Source organism: Dendrobates tinctorius, unplaced genomic scaffold, assembly GCF_039654945.1.
Source record: "Dendrobates tinctorius isolate UK_male_01 unplaced genomic scaffold, ASM3965494v1 ptg000001l, whole genome shotgun sequence".
Taxonomy (NCBI): domain Eukaryota; kingdom Metazoa; phylum Chordata; class Amphibia; order Anura; family Dendrobatidae; genus Dendrobates; species Dendrobates tinctorius.
Window position 1 is genome coordinate 16,300,150 of NW_027361669.1, and position 18,406 is coordinate 16,318,555.

The following is an 18,406-nucleotide window of genomic DNA, read 5'->3' on the forward strand; positions in this document are numbered from 1 at the left end:
CCCCTATCTACATAATGGGGAAAAAGTGAAAGGAAAAGTGTTGGAGGCAAATTGACAGCTGCCAGATGTGAACAAGGGGGACTTAAAGAATGAGAGCGATGGCGCCAAACAGTATATACCGTACAGTTGCTAAGGTGGGGACCTGACATGAGATACTCACCACACACGGGGATATGAACACACACACAAAATGCGCCACACACTACCACGTGCTTCAACACATATACCACCCTCAGCACACATTTCACCACACATACACCAACCTCACCACATAAAAGTCGAAACACAAAAGTCGCCACTCAAAACTTGCCACGCTGTCCCAGAGCTGTTTAAAAGATGAAAAATGAGCTGTGATTGGTTGCTATCAGCAACTGTTTTCTTTGTAGACAGTTGTGGTAACTGAGGCCTATTATTCTTATCATTTCTATGGTGTTATCATCCTTCTGTAAAGCTGGAAATAACACAATTTATTACCGTGCCAACACAGACCACCCTCTGACACAGACTGCAGGGGGAGCCCATGTTAGGCACGGCGGAACGCACTAATAAATAAATAATAAGTGCGTTTGCTGCCCGGGGTCCACCGTGCAGGTGTTACACCGCTGCTAGATAATGGCAGACGCACAATATGGGCGGTATATCGCACACGGGCTGAACGTCACCCGGTGGGCACTGAGCGTACTCTGTTATCTCCACAGACACGCTTAGAACTTAAACGTAAATACTGAGCCTGTTGGACTCACAGGTCTCAGAACTGCATGCACGGTAAATGGTCACAGGAGCTGAACCCAAGGCAGAGGGTCAGGGTCCGTCTAGACCTACCGTGTGTGCGGCGTCGCTACAGCGGACGCACACACAGATGCTCCTGATTGCAGTGCGGCGACTGACTCAGCCGCTATATGTCAGTGCCCAGAGGAGGCGCGCTGTCGGACGCTAGATAGGTGAAGATATGCACTGTGGCCTGTATCATGCCACTGACTGGCGCTGACTCTAATACTAAGTCCCTATCCACACACGTAATATCAGAGGGAGGGGAGTCTAATGAGTCATTTGTTGGCACATGCATCTGTCATCATTCACACAGGTAGCAAGTAGAGTCTATACTAGCGCTTGGCCGAGCGGCCATGCGGGCCTTTTATAGCCGTGCGCTTCCGGGACCTTCCAGATCTCTAAGCTGGACCAATCAGATCAGGAGAAGGACCTGAGCACGTGACTCCCGATCTCCACTGGGAGATCGTCTCGTGAGTAGCGTGGCGAGAGGACTTGCCTCTGGAGTGGTTTGCTGCAGAGCAGGCTGCGCTACTATTGCTGGTCCAGAGGCGACAGCAACAACCAGACCAAGAGAACAGGTCTGAGCAGGGTGTCTGGATCACCGAGATTGCTGTGCAGGTGCCCGAGAGGTCGGAGGGGAATGGGAGACCACTGGCTGCATGGCTCTGGATTCCTGCTGTGCAGCTGCAGGAACCCGACGCCTAACAGCCCAGTATCACACAGGATAGGATTAGATACACAGCTCAGCAGTCAGTATCACACAGGATAGGATTAGATACGCAGCTCAGCACACAGTATCACACAGAATAGTATTAGATATACGGCTCAGCAGACAGTATCACACAGGATAGGATTAGATGCATGGTTTTTATGTGCAATATAATCATTATTTGTTATAACTAACCACAGTTGGTTACTATGCCCAGGCAACGCCGGCTCTTCAGCTAGTAAGACATATTTATAGTTGTTTCACACTTTTTTGTTAATTATATAATTCCACATGTGTTAATTCATAGTTTTGATGCTTTCACAGTGAATCTACAATTTTTATAGTCATGAAAATAAAGAAAACTCTTTGAATAAGAAGGTGTGTCCAAACTTTTGGTCTGAACTGTATATCTGGTCTTAGGGTACCGCTACACCTAGCGATGGACCAGCCATCCCGACCAGCGATATGACGCGGTCAGGATCGTTGGTGCATCGCTAGGTGGTCGCTAGTGAGCTGCCACACAGGCAGATCTCACCAGCGACATCGCTGGGGACGGGGATCGCTACTTACCTGTCAGACGCGGCGATCCTGCGTCCTCCCGCCCGGCTCCACACGTTGCTCGTCGGCGCCACAGGAAGCCCAGCAGGAAGTGACCGACGAGGAATGGTCCAGGATGTTCTCGCGCGATCAGCGATAACCAGCGGGGGAGTCGGTCGGAGGTAAGTATCACACATAGCGATATCGCTAGCAATATCGCTGCAACGTCACAAAATCGGTGACTTTACAGCGATATTGCTAGCGATATCGCAGTGTGTAACGGGGGCTTTAGGGTGTCAACCAGTGATATTTTCCATTTTATTATCTCTTCGCCACTAAATCTTACAGTACATGGTAGAGCATTCTCCATGCATCTGCTAAACCCAGAATTAGGCCATGTTCACACATTTAAAGGGAATCTATGACCCACATTTAGTGATATCGTGTAAAGATATCACTAAATTGTGCGTCCCATAAGGATTCTATTCGGGCTTTTGACTCCCCCCTACCCCGCACCTTTGAGGCATAAATACCTTTTTTAGCTTGTTGGTGATACATGCAAACCGCCGCTGTCCGGTCCGATGGGCGTGGCTTAGTGGTCTCCCCCCACCTCCTCGGCTTGCTTCATGTAATCTATAATCACTAAATGGTAAAACTGACCTGCCATTATGATTCTCCAGGTCATTACGAGTTCATAGACACCAGCGTTTGACAGCGGCATTTAACTAGCTAATAGGCGTGGGTGGATCGAGATTCCACCCGAGCCTATTGCGGACACATGTCAGCTGTTCAAAACAGGGGACAGGCTTTGAGAATCTCTCCCCCCCATGTGCTCACCCAGCTATCAGCCGAATTCGTGCAGGCGCAGCAAATCAGACCGCCGCCATCTTTGTGTGTTTGTGTGTGTGGTGCGTACGGTGTATACACTGTGTTTGTGTGTGTGTGTGGTACGTACGGCGTATAGTGTGTGTGTGTGTGTGTGGTGTGACGGTGTTCTGCTGGTGGTACCGGGTACTGGGTGTCCTAATATGGCGGTTGGTGAACTTCTGCCACTTGGAATTATGGGATCCGGACACATCTGGACGGAACAGCATGTGAAGACATTACAAGGTAATTACAGTTGTGGCCAAAAGTATTGACACCCCTGCAATTCTGTCAGATAATACTCAGTTTCTTCTGGAAAATGATTGCAAACACAAATTCTTTGGTATTATTATCTTCATTTAATTTGTCTTAAATGAAAACACACAAAAAGAATTGTCCTAAAGCCAAATTGGATATAATTCCACACCAAACATAAAAAAGAGGGTGGACAAAAGTATTGGCACTGTTCAATAAATCATGTGATGCTTCTCTAATTTGTGTAATTAATGGAGAAAAGAAACAAGACCAAAGAACTGTCTGAGGACTTGAGAAACCAAATTGTGAGGAAGCATGAGCAATCTCAAGGATACAAGTCCATCTCCAAAGACCTGAATGTTCCTGCGTCTACCGTGCGCAGTGTCATCAAGAAGTTTAAAGCCCATGGCACTGTGGCTAACCTCCCTAGATGTGGACGGAAAAGAAAAATTGACAAGAGCTTTCAACGCAAGATTGTGCGGATGTTGGATAAAGAACCTCGACTAACATCCAAACAAGTTCAAGCTGCCCTGCAGTCCGAGGGTACAACAGTGTCAACCCGTACTATCAGTCGGCGTCTGAATGAAAAGGGACTGTATGGTAGGAGACCCAGGGAGATCCCACTTCTTACCCAGAGACATAAAAAAGCCAGGATGGAGTTTGCCAAAACTTACCTGAAAAAGCCTAAAACATTTTGGAAGAATGTTCTCTGGTCAGATGAGACAAAAGTAGAGCTTTTTGGGCAAAGGCATCAACATAGAGTTTACAGGAGAAAAAAGAGGCATTCAAAGAAAAAAACACGGTCCTTACAGTCAAACATGGCGGAGGTTCCCTGATGTTTTGGGGTTGCTTTGCTGCCTCTGGCACTGGACTGCTTGACCGTGTGCATGGCTATATGAAGTCTGAAGACTACCAACAAATTTTGCAGCATAATGTAGGGCCCAGTGTGAGAAAGCTGGGTCTCCCTCAGAGGTCATGGGTCTTCCAGCAGGACAATGACCCAAAACACACTTCAAAAAGCACTGGAAAATGGTTTGAGAGAAAGCACTGGAGACTTCTAAGGTGGCCAGCAATGAGTCCAGACCTGAATCCCATAGAACACCTGTGGAGAGATCTAAAAATGGCAGTTTGGAGAAGGCACCCTTCAAATATCAGGGACCTGGAGCAGTTTGCCAAAGAAGAATGGTCTAAAATTCCAGCAGAGCATTGTAAGAAACTCATTGATGGTTACCGGAAGCGGTTGGTCGCAGTTATTTTGGCTAAAGGTTGTGCAACCAAGTATTAGGCTGAGGGTGCCAATACTTTTGTCTGGCCCATTTTTGGAGTTTTGTGTGAAATGATCAATGTTTTGCTTTTTGCTTCATTCTCTTTTGTGTTTTTTCATTTAAGACAAATTAAATTAAGATAATAATACCAAAGAATTTGTGTTTGCAATCATTTTCAGGAAGAAACTGAGTATTATCTGATAGAATTGCAAGGGTGTCAATACTTTTGGCCACAACTGTATATATTAGAATCCTGGTTGTGACTTACAAATACTAATGGGGGCGTGGCTATGTAGCGGCCGTGAGAAGACGCGTTCAGGGAGAGCTCCTCACATCCTGATATTAACCCTGTCAGCGGGCCCGCGGTGCCGTGACATACCTGGCGGTACTGGACCCCCTGGACCGTGGAGCACCTCTAGAACCCCTGGGAGGCTAATTTCAGCCACAGACGGCGGTGAAGGCTGGGGCGGCCGGCGGGGCCTGCAGGAGGCGGCGGCCATTTTCACATGCATGCGCTCTGGCTGAGAGACGCGGCGTTGGTTCCCTCCTCACAGCGCTGACGGGACGGTGAGCGCCTACTCTGTGGATCTGGCAGGGAGAAGCGGTGAGTGCTCTGGAAAATTGGGCCCCGCACTCCCCTCTGTTAAGTTACCGGCTGGTCGGTGCCATTAGAACTTTAGGTCCTCTGGACTCATCCCGGGCTGCTGTGCCTGTGGGTGCTGTGGTCCCTCCCTAGCCATAAGGCCTCTCGGCTACTATACAGAGCCGAATTTTACCCTCCCGGGTGACCCTTCTGATCTGCGTTGCCCCCGAGACACTTGTCATCTTTATATTATAGCGCTGCTGCGCTTATATTCTGGACTTGGGAATCTTCTGGATATATCACTCCATTTGCTCGGCTGTGCCATATTGCTATTAGAAATGAATCGCTCCAAGGGGGCAAGCGCAGCCGAAAAATTAAGAGTACGCTAGACCTGACCAATCTGATACCGTACGGTCCCTCAGAAATAACCCCTCGCAGGTTCAGCGTAAAAAACGCCCCTCTGAGGGTGGAGAGGAGAGTGAGCAGGAGGAATTAACCCTCAAGCAGGCATCTGAGCAACTGATGCAGGCCATCTCTTTAACCAGAACATCGCTGACGAGGAAAATAGACGACGTATATACCGAGGTGGGGCGTCTTTGGCAAGATATGCAGGCCATGAGAGGGCGCATTACGGAGGTGGAGACAAGGGTCTCCAAGGTGGAGGATACCATCGCACCCATGGAAGCCAAGCTTACGAGAGCGGCGGGCTCGATAAACGCATGGAGGCAAAAAGCAGATGACTTGGAGAATAGAATGCGTCGGAATAATATCCGAGTCATTGGTCTGCCGGAACGCACGGAAGGTCAACATCCGGAGCAGTTTGTAGAAGATTGGCTCAAAACCTCTCTGGGAGACGAATTCTCCCCATTTGCTGTGGAAAGGGCCCATAGGGTTCCTACAAGACCTCTTCCTCCTGGAGCCCCACCCAGGCCTTTTTTGGCGCGTCTCCTCAACTGCAGGGACAGGGATGCGATTCTACGCCTAGCTCGACAAGAGTCCCATTAAGTTCAGCAACGCCACGATCTCAATTTTTCCAGACTTTTCCATGAAACTTCAGAAACATCGGGCACAATTCATAGAAGTCAAGAAGCGGCTCCGGGAGAGGATTATCGTGTATTCAATGATTTATCCGGCCAGACTCCGGGTGGTTCACGGGGGTTCTTCCCTATTCTTTGCGGATCCGGCGGAGGCGGCTGAGTGGCTGCGGTCCCGCAAGGGGTCTGCTGAGAAGGCATCCTAATGTTTCTACTGTTAATCAGAAAAAAAATTTTCTTTTCCATTGATGGTTTGAATGGAGCTTTTTCCACAGACGCCCGGATTACCAACCATACCGGACACTGAGCTCAGTGATGGTATCCCTGTGTTTATTCCGTGATGGGAGAGCAGGACTTTGCTCCTGTATTGCTTGTTTCTCTACTTTGATGTTTTTTCATAGTGGTTTTGTTTGTTTTGGGTTTTTTTTTCAGGTATAATTCGCAGCAAGCAGCAATTTCAATGTATGGGTGGTGTCTCTAAACTTTCCCCGGGTACTGATGTAGGCCATATCCAGCAGAGTAAAGATGGGGTCTGAGATGATATGTATGACATGGAATGTGAGAGGTATAAAAACTCCCCGGAAAAAGATCAAGGTCTTCTCGCAGATTAGACATTACTGCCCTCACATTGTGGCCTTGGTGGAGACACACCTGACCAGGGATACAGCTCGATGCGTGCAGAAGCCCTGGGTACAATGGTCTGTTCACTCATTCCATACTAGTTACTCGATGGGGGTCTCACTGTTGGTGCATAGAGATGTTAGATGGGAGGCCAGGGATCCTGAGGGTCGTTTTGTCTTTGTCTATGCATTAATAAATACCAGGAAATATGTGATTTTATGTGTGTATAATCCACCTCCGGCCAATAGGTCCATTCTCCAGAAGGCGTTGAGCTTCGCCCTAAATTATCAGGATGCGGATGTTATTTGTATGGGGGACTTCAATATGGTTATAAACAATCACCTTGACAAATTGAGACTGGAGGATGGCATGGATGGGGGGGTTCCTTCGCCGACGGCAACCCAACTGTCGCTATTTATGGGGGGTAGCGGGTGGCTGGATTTGTGGAGAGGGCGGCAACCTGAGCTGAGAGAGTATACCTGCCACTCATCCACTAGGCGCTCCCTGTCGCGCATAGATTACATAATCGGAACCAGTGGTCTGGCAATGTGGGTGGATAGTGTGGAGCATGGTAGTAGAGGGATCTCAGACCACAGCCCGGTCATCCTCAAACTTAAGTATGGGCAATTGAATAACAGGATAATTTGGAAGTTGAACCCTTTCTGGCTGAAACTAATAGTAACCTCTGATAGAACAATCGACCAACTGCATTGTTTAATTTTGTCCCATCAGGAAATCTTTACTAAAATTCTTGCCACCAGATTAAATTCGATTATACTGAACCTTATACATCCTGACCAGACAGGCTTTATGCCTAGTAAGAGTACCTCAATTAATATCAGACAGGTCCAGTCAATAGTCCAATATAGTTCTCTAATGCCTGATAACAAATGGGCACTGGCATCGTTAGATGCCGCCAAGGCTTTTGACTCTCTTGAGTGGCCTTTCCTCTCCGCATGCCTACAGAGGTATGGCTTTGGTGATAAGTTCATAAAATGGGTTAAACTATTATATTTGAAACCTAAGGCCCATATTATTGTGAATAATTCCATGTCTGAGTCCTTTTCATTACATAGGGGGACCCGTCAGGGGTGCCCCCTTTCCCCGGCCCTCTTTGCCCTTGCGATTGAGGCACTGGCAATACGCATAAGGTCTTCCCCTGGCATTAAAGGTATAGATATAGCGGGTCGGGTAGATACCATAGGTTTATACACAGATGATATGGTGATATTTATGGATGAGGCGGAGGAAACTTTGCCTCAAGTCATTGCCGCCATAGATGGATTCAGTACATATTCGGGCTTATATATAAATTGGGAAAAGTCTGCCTTGTTACCCCTGTCCCATGCCCCGATGTCCCGACTAGAGGCTCTCTCCTCGCTGCCTATTGTATCTAGCTTTAAATACCTGGGGGTTCATGTATCCCAAAACAGCACGCTCGACTTACAACTTAATATTTGCCCACTGTTGGAACTGGTCAAAGTTAAATTTGCAACCTGGAGCAAATTACCGCTGTCTGTGGCCAGACGCATCAACCTGATTAAAATGATATTACTTCCCAAACTTAGCTATAACCTTCAGCACAGTGCCGTAACGATACCCAAGTCCTTTTTTGTGAACCTTAATTCCCAGGTGACGTCATTTATATGGGGGAAAAGTAGGCCTAAACTTAAGTTGTCCACTCTGCAGAGGCCTAAAAAGGGAGGTGGGGCGGCGCTGCCAGATTTCTTCTTATATTATTTGGCTGGGCAGGCTAGAGCCTTAAGTAAATGGATGCCGGGTAATTAATCTTCCTAATTCTGAAAGTCACTTGCTTCACGCTGCAAGAACTGATTGTCCACTGGGTTTCCTGGAGTTGGAGAGGCCTGGTGTCCCTCGTTTACTGCCCCTGCTCCGTCTAGCACGATTAGTATGGAGGCAAATTAAGAAAGTGATTGGATATAGGGACATTATAGCTGAAATGCCCCCATGGGAAAATGCATATTTTTCAGCATTACTAAGTCACCCATCCACTGATTTTTGGACTCAACATAATGTCTCCTTGATAGCAGACTTGTATGATCATGGAACCTTAATGTCTTTTGAGCACATACAGGCTAGACATGAGGTTCCGAGATCTCAATTTTTCCGCTATTTGCAACTAAGATCTGTTCTCCAGTCGCACATAAGGAGTACAGGTGGGGGCCGTGCCATTTCGTCCCTACCATTGATAGGAATACTTAATTCACAGGGTCCCCAGGGCCTTATCTACTCTTTATATACGTACATGCTGTCGGTGGGAGCGGAATCTGCCATAAGTTCTGTTAAAGGGAAGTGGGAACGACTTTTCCCTAATACTCAGGGAGAGGAGTGGGAAGAGATTCTGGAGTCTCCGATCGGAGTATCACCATCTGCTAATAATAGAATGATACAGTGGTATATAATAAACCAATCATACTTGACTCCGATACGACTTTTCAGGATGGGTCGATTCCAATCATCAGAATGCTTGCGATGTCACTCACATGATATGGCAATGTCCCACTACCCTACAGTACTAAAAAGAGGTGACGTTATTCTTGTCATCACTGGTGCAAACTCCTGTCCCTCTTGAACCACTGGTCTGCTTGTTTGGGGTATGGGAGGAAGAGATTTGGGGTCACCATGTTGGGATCTTTCTACGTGAGACACTGTTTCTGGCACGGAAAGTATTGGCATTACGGTGGATGGGTAATTCATGTCCTTCTCTTAGAACTTGGATTGATTTGGTAAATACGATTGTCCCATACGAGCGCACATTGTATCAGAACAGGGGATGCCTGGGTAAATTTGAAAAAATCTGGGAGAAGTGGAACTCTTCCCATCTCACTTTGTAAAATGGAGACATAGCATGTGAGACTATATAGTGCAAGGTAGTAGGCTGCGAATTAATAGATAGTTGATGTAGTTATAGTTTAGTACAGAAACCCATAATTAATCAATCTATGTTATATGAATGATACAATAAAGGCCTGTGAGATATGATTGATGCACATGCTCATAATGTATAGCCTAGTGTTCATTATGTATGCTTGTTGGATTATGCATAGATCACTCGTATATTAATAAGAGTGTTTAATCCTTGTTTAGTATTTAACAAAGAGACGGTAATATGTATGCTCTGTACAATGTTCACAACCACAGGCAAATATGTATATTGTACATTATATCCTTTTCTTGTTTGAAGTTTAATAAACGAATTTAAAAAAAAAAAAAAAAAAATACTAATGGAAAATACTGACTAAATACTGAATGTGTGCACGTGTGGCCTTATCCAGAAAGAGCAACATAATTTATCACTTCCTAAACTGTGTCCACTGCAGCATGCTATACACTGATTTAGCCAGCAGTCTGTATTACACAGGGATTTAAGCCTTGAGTGCAGCTGCGTGACCACCATACAGCTGGCGCACACATCCTGTGCTGTGGTCACATTCAGAGGCAATTATAGAGAGTGATTCAATAGATGACGTTTTTTGCACCACTTGGCAGTCGTGTTTTTACCGCTAGACTCCACTTTACACTGATGACACTTAGAGATGGCCAGGGCACATCAGAAATATCAATCAGATTTCTGGCTAAAATTATCCTATAACAGTGCCTCTCTGAATTTTTCAGTAAAATCCATTTGTCAACCAATATTTTTTCATTAAGATTACATACAGGTGCTTCTCACAAAATTAGAATATCGTCAAAAAGTTAATTTATTTCAGTTCTTCAATAAAAAAAAGGTGAAACTCATTATATAGAGTCATTACACACAGAGTGATCTATTCCAAGTGTTTATTTCTGTTAATGTTGATGATTATGGCTTACAGCCAATGAAAACCCAAAAAAAAAAGTATCTCAGTAAATTAGAATGCTTTATAACATCAGCTTGAAAAATTATTTTAAAATCTGAAATGTTGGCCTACTGAAATGTATGTTCAGTAAATGCACTCAATACTTGGTCGGGGCTCCTTTTACATCAATCACTGCTGAGGTGTTATGGAAGCCCAGGTTGCTTTGATAGCAGCCTTCAGCTCATCTGCGCTGACTTTAGTCTTGATAAAACACAGTGGACCTACACCAATAGATGACATGGCTCCCCACATCATCACCGATTGTGGAAACTTCACACTAGACCTCAAGCAGCTTGGATTGTGTTTCTCTCCACTCTTCCTCCAGACTCTGGGACCTTGATTTCCAAATGAAATTCAAAATTTACTTCCATCTAAAAACAACACCTTGGACCACTGAGCAACAGTCCAGTTCTTTTTCTCCTTGGCCCAGGTAAGACTCTTCTGGCATTGTCTCTTGGTCATGAGTGGCCTGACACAAGGAATGCGACTCTTGTAGCCCATGTCCTGGATACGTCTGTGTGTGGTGGCTCTTGAAGCAATGACTCCAGCAGCAGTCCACTCCATGTGGATTGCCCCCAAATGTTTGAATGGCCTTTTCTTAATCCCTTCAAGGCTGCAGTTATCCTGGTTGCTTGAGCACCTTTTTCTACCACACTTTTTCCCTCCACTCAACTTTCCATTAATATGCTTGGATACAGCACTCTGTGAACAGCCAGCTTCTTTAGCAATATAGTAATAATTATTTTTATTTATATAGCGCCAACATATTCCACAGCACTGTGGAATTCAACAGTTCATATAAAAGTCATAAGTAACATCATTCAAAGTAATACAATAATTAGAGCAAAATAATGATGACCCTGACTGTAAGAGCTTACAAGCTACAATGTGGTGGGGGAGACACAAAGTATAGACGCTTATTTACAATGCTGGTCCAGCCATCTTCAGGGAATGGGGATGGATAAAGGCTGCATGAGGTAGTCACCAGCCAGTTTTTTTGGTGCTATTGTGGTGTAATTTGATGGAGGGTTATTCTCAGATAGAAAGTGAATGGGCCACACACACACACACACACACAATAGCACTTTGATGAGCGAACATGATAGGCCACTCTGAACAGATGTGTTTTTAGGGAGCGTCTATTGCTGTTTAAGTTGTGGATAGTCCTAATTTCTAGGGGTAGAACATTGCAGAGGATTGGCGCAACGCGGGAGAAGTCTTGGAGCCGGGAGTGGGAGGTACGAATTAGTGCAGCGGTTAGTCGAAAGTCGTTTGCAGAGCGTAACAAGTAGGTAGGCCAATAAACAGAAATGAGGGAGCAGAAGTAGGGGGTGCCGCACTATGGAGAGCTTTGTGGGTGAGGACAAGCAGTTTGAATTGGATTCTATAATGACTGCGCAGCCAGTGCAATGACTCACACAGAACGGACGCGTCCGAGTACCGATTAGCTAGATGGATGACCCTGGCTGCTGCATTAAAGATGAACTGGAGAGGGGAAAGTCGAGTGAGGGGGAGGCCAATTAAAGGGGATCTGTCACCCCATTTTAGCCCTATCAGCTGCGGCCACCGTCATCAGGGCTTATCTAGAGCATTCTGTAATGTTTTAGATAAGCCCCAGATGAAACCTGAAAGATAAGAAAAAAAAAAAAAAAGTTAGATTATACTCACCCTGGCCTTTGGTCCGGTCCGATGGGTGTCGCTGTCCTTTCCGACGCCTCCCATCTTCATACGATGATGTCCTCCTTGCTTCTCCCTCAGCTCCTGCGCACGCGTACTTTATCTGCCCTGTTGAGGGCAGAGCAGAGTACTGCAGTGCGCAGGCGTCGGACCTCTCTGACCTTTCCCGGTGCCTGCGCACTGCAGTACTTTACTCTGCCCTCAACAGGGCAGATCAATATGCCTGTGCAGGAGCCAAGGGAGAAGCAAGGAGGAGTACATCATCATATGAAGATGGGAGAGGCCAGACCGGACCGCAACACCAACAGCACTTGCCCCCGCCCCCCGGTGAGTATAATCGAACTCGTTTTTCTTATCTTTCAGGTTTCATCGGGGGGCTTATCTACAGTATTACAGAATGCTCTAGATAAGCCCCTGATGGCGGAGGCATCTTACAGGGCTAAAATGGGGTGACAGATTCCCTTTAATAGGGCATTACAATAGTCCAGGCGAGAATGGATCAGTGTAACAGTTAGGGTTTTTTGTTGTTTCCATGGTGAGAAAGAGGCAGAATCTAGACATGTTCTTTAGGTGTAAGCAGCAAGAGATTGTATATGGGAGGTGAAGGAAAGAGGAAAGATTGGTGTCGAACATAATACTCAGACAGGTGCCACCCACAGAGAGGGATATGTCAGATTTAGGGAGGTCGGTAGACGGCAGGAGCGGAAGATGTTCAGTTTTGGAGACGCTGAGTTTCAGATACAGTTGTGGCCAAAAGTATTGACACCCCTGCAATTCTGTCAGATAATACTCAGTTTCTTCCTGAAAATGATTGCAAACACAAATTCTTTGTTATTATTATCTTCATTTAATTTGTCTTAAATGAAAAAACACAAAAAGAATTGTCCTAATGCCAAATTGGATAATTCAACACCAAACATAAAAAAGAGTGTGGACAAAAGTATTGGCACTGTTCGAAAAATCATGTGATGCTTCTCTAATTTGTGTAATTAACAGCACCTGTAACTTACCTGTGGCACCTAACAGGTGTTGGCAATAACTAAATCACACTTGCAGCCAGTTGACATGGATTAAAGTTAACTCAACCTCTGTCCTGTGTACCACATTGAGCATGGAGAAAAGAAACAAGACCAAAGAACTGTCTGAGGACTTGAGAAACCAAATTGTGAGGAAGCATGAGCAATCTCAAGGCTACAAGTCCATCTCCAAAGACCTGAATGTTCCTGTTTCTACCGTGCGCAGTGTCATCAAAAGTTTCAAGCCCATGGCACTGTGGCTAACCTCCCTAGATGTGGACGGAAAAGAAAAATTGACAAGAGCTTTCAACGCAAGATTGTGCGGATGTTGGATAAAGAACCTCGACTAACATCCAAACAATTGCAAGCTGCCCTGAAGTCCGAGGGTACAACAGTGTCAACCCGTACTATCCGTCAGCGTCTGAATGAAAAAGGACTGTATGGTAGGAGACCCAGGAAGACCCCACTTCTTACCCAGAGACATAAAAAAGCCAGGATGGAGTTTGCCAAAACTTACCTGAAAAAGACTAAAATGTTTTGGAAGAATGTTCTCTGGTCAGATGAGACAAAAGTAGAGCTTTTTAGGCAAAGGCATCAACATAGAGTTTACAGGAGAAAAAAAGAGGCATTCAAAGAAAAGAACACGGTCCCTACAGTCAAACATGGCGAAGGTTCCCTGATGTTTTGGGGTTGCTTTGCTGCCTATGGTACTGGACTGCTTGACCATGTGCATGGCATTATGAAGTCAGAAGACTACCAACAAATTTTGCAGCGTAATGTAGGGCCCAGTGTGAGAAAGCTGGGTCTCCCTCAGAGGTCTTGGGACTTCCAGCAGGACAATGACCCAAAACACACTTCAAAAAGCACTAGAAAATGGTTTGAGAGAAAGCACTGGAGACTTCTAAGGTGGCCAGCAATGAGTCCAGACCTGAATCCCATAGAACACCTGTGGAGAGATCTAAAAATGGCAGTTTGGAGAAGGCACCCTTCAAATATCAGGGACCTGGAGCAGTTTGCCAAAGAAGAATGGTCTAAAATTCCAGCAGAGCATTGTAAGAAACTCATTGATGGTTACCGGAAGCGGTTGGTCGCAGTTATTTTGGCTAACGGTTGTGCAACCAAGTATTAGGCTGAGGGTGCCAGTACTTTTGTCTGGCCCATTTTTGGAGTTTTATGTGAAATGATCAATGTTTTGCTTTTTGCTTCATTCTCTTTTGTGTTTTTTCATTTAAGACAAATTAAATGAAGATAATAATACCAAAGAATTTGTGTTTGCAATCATTTTCAGGAAGAAACTGAGTATTATCTGACAGAATTGCAGGGGTGTCAATACTTTTGGCCACAACTGTAGAGAGTGAACATGATGTTGGATACTGCAGACAGACAGTCACTGGTGTTCTGTAATACAGCGGGGGAGATATCCTCTGAATTCAGTAGCAATGACCTTTTGTGGCTTACCCTCCTTGTAGAGTGTGTCAATGACTGCCTTCTGGACATCTGTCAAGTCAGCAGTCTTCCCCATGATTATGGAGCCTACTCAAACAGACTAAAGGGCCTTTTTAACCCCTTAATCCCATATGACGTACTATCCCGTCCATGTGCCCTGGGACTTAATTCCCAGGGACGGGATAGTACGTCATAGCGATCAGCGGCGCCCACTTGGTGAGCGCCGCTGATCGCGGCTGGGTGTCAGCTGATTATCACAGCTGACACCCGGCACAATGTGTCAGGGGCGGTCACGGACTGCCCCCGACACGTTAACCCCTTGCACACCGCGATCAAACACAATCGCGGTGTACCGTGGCTTAAAGGGAAGCATCGGCAGAGAGGGGGCTCCCTCTGTGCTTCCCTGAGCCCCCCACGGAAGCGCAATGTGCAGCGCTGCTGCGGGGGGCTCCTTCCCTGCAGGCCCCCGAATCCAAGATGGCGACGGGGGCCTGCAGGGAAACCTGCTGCACTGCCTGTGACAGGTCGCTGATCTGTCACAGTGATCTGTGATGTGACAGATCAGCGATCTGTCACATGACAGTGATGTCCCACCTGGGACAATGTAATAAAGGTAAAAAAAAAAAAAGTGTTAAAATAATAAAAAAAAATTGCCAAATAAATTAGTCAAAAAAAATAAATATTCCCCCAATAAATTCATTTTTTGGAAATAAAAAAAAAAAAAAAACAATAAAAGTATACATATTTGGTATCGCCGCGTCCGTAACGACCTGCCCTATAAAACTGTCCTATTAGTTAACCCCTTTAGCGAACCCCTTAAAAGATAAAAATAAAAAACGAAGCAAAAAATAATGATTTATTATCATACCGCCGAAGAAAAAGTGCAATAATGCAGGATCAAAAAGACGCATATAAATATCCATGGTACCGCTGAAAACGTCATCTTGTCCCGCAAAAAACGAGCTGCCACAAAGCATCATCAGCGAAAAAATAAAAAAGTTATAGCTGGCAGAATAAAGCGATGCAAAAATATTTTTCATATAAAATAGTTTTCATTGCATAAAACCGACAAAACATAAAAAAACGACCTAAATGAGGTATCGCTGTAACCGTACCGACCCGAAGAATAAAACCGCTTTATCTATTTTATCGCACGCGGAACGGTGTAAATGCACCCCCCCAAAAGAAATTCATGAAACGCTGGTTTTTGTTCATTCTGCGTCCCAAAAATCGGAATAAAAAGCGATCAAAAAATATCACGTGCCCGAAAATGGTACCAATAAAAACGTCAACTCGTCCCGCAAAAAATAAGACCTCACATGACTCGGTGGGTCAAAATACGGAAAAATTATAGCTCTCAATATGTGGTGATGCAAAAACTATTTTTACAATAAAAAGCGTCTTTTAGCGTGCGACAGCTGCCAAATATAAAAACCGCCATAAATAGTAAATCAAACCCCCCGTTATCACCCCCTTAGTTAGGGAAAAATAATAAAATTTAAAAAAAATGTATTTATTTCCATTTTCCCATTAGGGTTAGGGCTGAGATTAGGGTTAGGGGTGTTTTGGGGTTAGGGTTGGAGTTAGAATTGGGGGTTTCCACTGTTTAGGCACATCAGGTGCTCTCCAAATGCAACATGGCGTCTGATCTCAATTCCAGCCAATTCTGAGTTGAAAAAGTCAAATGGTGGTCCTTCCCTTCCAAGCTCTGCCATGCGCCCAAACAGTGTTTTACCCCCACATATGGGGTATCAGCCTACCCAGGACAAATTGCAAAACAACTTTTGGGGTCCAATTTCTCCTGTTACCCTTAGGAAAATAAAAAATTGGGGGCAAAAATATCATTTTTGTGGAAAAAATACGATTTTTTTATTTTCACGCCCGGTCGTTATAAACTTCTGTGAAGCACTGGGGGGGTTCAAAGTGCTCACCACACAACTAGATAAGTTCCTTAGGGGGTCTAGTTTCCAAAATGGAGTCACTTGTGGGGGGTTTCCACTGTTTAGGTACATCAGGGGCTCTCCAAAAGCAACCTGACACCCGCAGACCATTCCATCAAAGTCTGCATTCCAAAACGTCACTACTTCCCTTCCGAGACCCGACATGTGCCCATACAGTGGTTTTCTCCCACATCTGGGGTATCAGCGTACTCAGGACAAACTGGACAACAACTTTTGGGGTCCAATTTCTCCTGGTACCCTTGGGAAAATAAAAAATTGGTGACTAAAAGATCATGTTTGTGGAAAAAATACGATTTTTTTATTTTCACGCCCGCGCGTTATAAACTTCTGTGAAGCACTGGAGGGGTCAAAGTGCTCACCACACATCTAGATAAGTTCCTTGGGGGGTCTAGTTTCCAAAATGGGGTCATTTGCGGGGGGTTTCCACTGTTTTGGTACATCAGGGGCTCTCCAAACGCGACATGGTGTCCGATCTCAATTCCAGCCAAAAATGTCAAATGGCGCTTCTTCCCTTCCGAGCTCTGCCATGCGCCCAAATAGTGGTCTACCCCCACATATGGGGTATCAGCGTACTCAGGACAAATTGCACAATAACTTTTAGGGTCCTGTTACCCTTGGAAAAATAAGAATTGGGGGCGAAAAGATCATTTTTGTGGAAAAAATATGATTTTTTAATTGTACCGCTGTACGTTATAAACTTCTGTGAAGCCCTTGTGGGTTCAAAGTTCTCAGCACATAACTAGATAAGTTCCTTGCGGGGTCTAGTTTCCAAATTGGGGTCACTTGTGGGGGGTTTCCACTGTTTAGGTAAATCAGGGACTCTCCAAACGTGACATGGCGTCCGATCTGAATTCCAGCCAATTTTGCATTGAAAAAGTCAAACGGCGCTCAATCCCTTCTGAGCTCAGCCATGCGCCGAAACAGTGGTTCCCCCCCACATATCAGGTATCAGCGTACTCAGGACAAATTGCACAATAAATTTTGCAGTCCAATTTCTCCTATTACCCTTGGTAAAATAAAAAAAATTGAACCTGAAGTTTTTTTCTTGTGAAAAAAAGTTAAATGTTAATTTTTTTTTAAATATTCAAAAAATTCCTGTGACGCACCTAAAGGGTTAATAAACTTCTTGAATGTGGTTTTGAGCATCTTAAGGGGTGCAGTTTTTAGAATGGTGTCACTTTTGGGTATTTTCTATCATATAGACCCCTCAAAGTGGCTTCAAATGTGATGTGGTCCGTAAAAATAAAATGGTGTTGCAAAAATGAGAAATCGCTGGTCAATTTTTAACCCTTATAACTTCCTAACAAAAAAAATTTTGGTTCCAAAATTGTGCTGATGTAAAGTAAACATGTGGGAAATGTTACTTATCAAGTTTTTTGTGTGCCGTATCTCTGTGATTTAAGGGCATAAAAATTCAAAGTTGGAAAATTGCGAAATTTTCAAAATTTTTGCCAAATTTCCGTTTTTTCACAAATAAACGCAAGTTATTTGAATGAAATTTTACCACTAACATGAAGTACAATATGTCACGAGAAAACAGTGTCAGAATCACCGGGATCCATGGAAGCGTTCCAAAGTTATGACCTCATAAAGGTACAGTGGTCAGAATCATGAAATTTGGCCCAGTCATGAACGTGCAAACCACTCTTGAGGCTTAAGTGCTTAGGGAGCCTTTGTAGATGTTTTTTGTTAATTATTCTAATTTACTGAGATAATGACTTTTGGGTTTTCATTGGCTGTAAGCCATAATCATCAACATTAACAGAAATAAACACGTGAAATAGATCACTCTGTTTGAAATATAGTA

General features: G+C 44.8%; 1 protein-coding gene across 1 annotated transcript in view; it reads right to left on the reverse strand.

Moving 5' to 3' along the window:
- The window catches only part of ITFG2 (integrin alpha FG-GAP repeat containing 2), a 90,302-nt gene that overhangs the window by 50,887 nt on the left and 21,009 nt on the right, over positions 1-18,406 (reverse strand). The window lies entirely within an intron of this gene.